Here is a 2,790-nt window from a genome sequence, read left to right as displayed (position 1 = left end):
AGGAGACATTAAAGGCATAGAGGTTTAGCCCAATCAAATGGAATAGCAGGAATTAATTTTTTTTTAAGACGTTCGGAGTTACATAGATATTGACTATGTTAACATTTTTTATATTTTGTCAGATATGTATGTTTCACTACTTCCATGCTCTTCACCTTCTTTTTTACTTCTCCCACACTTTCTCCTCCAAGATCCTCAGCAGCAGCATCTTTTCATTAACTTCTTCTTCACCTTATTCATCTTCTTCTTCTTCACCTTCTTCCTATTATTCTTTCTTCATATTCTTCTTATTCAACTATTATTCTTCTTCATGTTCTACTTCTTCATCTTCTTCCTATTCTCCTTCTTCATCATATTCTTATTTGTGACAGGCATTACTGTAGTTGTTATCTATAAAAGTTTGAAGATTACACCTTCCGTTCTGCCTGTCACAAAAGATTTACAACAGGATTTGTCCGCATTCAGTTTGGCCTGCAGCAGCAGGCATTTTCCAGGGGCACCACGAGGAGGAACGGACTCACCCCCATACACTGCTTAGTCTTCTTCTGCTTATAATTTAGATAATATCTTTTGCTCTGATTTTTAGTCTCATACTTAATGTTTTCTGCTTTTTGTTCTTCTGCTTCTTGGTCTTCTGTCTCTTGTTGCTCTGTATCTTGGTGGCTGTCTTCATGTTTTTTGTCCTCTTGGTCATCTTCTTCAGGGTCATCTTTTTGGTCTTCTTTGGGGTGGTTTTCAGGATCGTCATCTTCAGGGTCGTCGTCTTTGAGGTCGTCGTCTTCTTCGGGGTGGTCTTTAGGGTCGTCGTCTTCAGGGTCATCATCTTCGGGTCGTCGTCTTCTTCGGGGTGGTCTTCAGGGTCGTCGTCTTCAGGGTCGTCGTCAGGGAGATCCAGAGTGATTACCAAAAACCATTTCAAAAAGCTTGAGCTTGGAAATGTAGCAGAAGGTACAAGAAGGCTAAGGAACTGCCGAGAACCAGCTGACAGTACTGGAACCCGGATGGGTAGCAGAAGGAACAAGAACCAATGGCACTACCGAGGACCAGCTGATGGTACTGGAACCCGGTTACTAAGCAGGAGGTACCTGTGCTAGAAAGCACTACCAAGGACCAGCACACATTGCTGGAACTCGGATACCGAAAAGGAGGCACCTAAGCCAAAGGCAATGCCGAGAACTAGTTGACGGTACTGGAACCCGGATGCGTAGCAGAAGGAACAAGAGCCAATGGAACTACCGAGGACTAGCTGACGATGCTGGAACCCGGAGGGGCAGCAGAAGGAACAAGAGCCAATGGCACTACCGAGGACCAGCTGATGGTACAGGAACCCGGTTACTAAGCAGGAGGTACCTGTGCCAGAAAGCACTACCAATGACCAGCAGACGTTGTTGAAACTCGGATTCCGAGAAGGAGGCACCTAAGCCAAAGGCACTGCCGAGAACCAGCTGACGGTACTGGAACCCGGTTGGGTAGCAGAAGGTACCCATGAAAAACAAAGTTGCAAGGCCGCGAGTCGGCCGAAGTTAACGAAACCCACAGTCCTACAGGGAGTGCTTGTCCTATTGGCACTACGGAACCAGCCTTTATTGCCAGATCCGCAGCCCACATAGGAAGCACCTAAACTGCAAGCACCATAGAGTCGGCTAAACCGACCGCAACACGACAGAACAACGTATTGGTGGCAAAGTGAAGTTGACACTACCCGGAAACAGCTGGCTTTCTGGAACCAGGCTGGGCAGGAGGGAGTACCCATGCCAAAGACACTGCCGAGAACCAGCTGATGGTGCTGGAACCCGGATGGGTAGCAGAAGCTACAAGAGCCAATGGAACTACCGAGGACCAGCTGACGGTTCTGGAACCCAGAGGGGCAGCAGAAGGAAAAAGAGCCAATGGCACTACCGAGGACCAGCTGATGGTACTGGAACCCGGATACTAAGCAGGAGGTACCTGTGCTAGAAAGCACTACCAAGGACCAGCAGACATTGCTGGAACTCAGATACCAAGAAGGAGGCACCTAAGCCAAAGGCACTGCCGAAAACCAGCTGAAGGTACTAGAACCCGGATGGGTAGGTAGAAGGTACCATTGAAAACAAAGTTGCAAGGCCGTGAGCCAGCCGCAGTTACCGAAACCCACAGTCCTACAGGGGGTGCTTGTCCTATTGGCTCTACGGAACCAGCCTTTATTGCCAGATCCCGCAGCCCACATAGGAAGCACCTAAACTGCAGGCACCATAGAGTCAGCTAACCCGACCGCAACACGACAGGACAACGTATTGGTGGCAAAGTGATGTTGACACTACCCGGAAACAGCTGGCGTACTGGAACCAGGCTGGGCAGGAGGGAGTACCCGTGCCAAAGACACTGCCGGGAACCAGCTGACGGTGCTGGAACCCGGATGGGTAGCAGAAGCTGCAAGAGCCAATGGAACTACCAAGGACCAGCTGATGGTGCTGGAACCCGGAGGGGCAGCAGAAAGAACAAGAGCCAATAGTACTACCGAGGAGCAGCTGATGGTACTGGAAGACACTGCTGGGAACCAGTTGGCGGTGCTGAAACCCAGGGTAAATACAAACAGAGTGGAGACAGAGGCCTAATTAAAATCTGTAGTTGTGTGAGTGTGGACAGAGCAGGAGAAATTGCCGGACACACAGCTGGGGATCAGCTGACATTACTGAACCCCAATAACACTGGAGCATATGTTGCCTGTGCAGATGGCACTTCTGAGCAGCAACTGGCGGTGTTGGAGCCCAGGGTCAATCAGGGTGTAGGCTGAGGCCTAATTGGAGCAAG

This window comes from Dendrobates tinctorius, unplaced genomic scaffold, assembly GCF_039654945.1.
Source record: "Dendrobates tinctorius isolate UK_male_01 unplaced genomic scaffold, ASM3965494v1 ptg000095l, whole genome shotgun sequence".
NCBI classification, from domain to species: domain Eukaryota; kingdom Metazoa; phylum Chordata; class Amphibia; order Anura; family Dendrobatidae; genus Dendrobates; species Dendrobates tinctorius.
Note: the sequence above shows the minus strand (reverse complement) of the source record.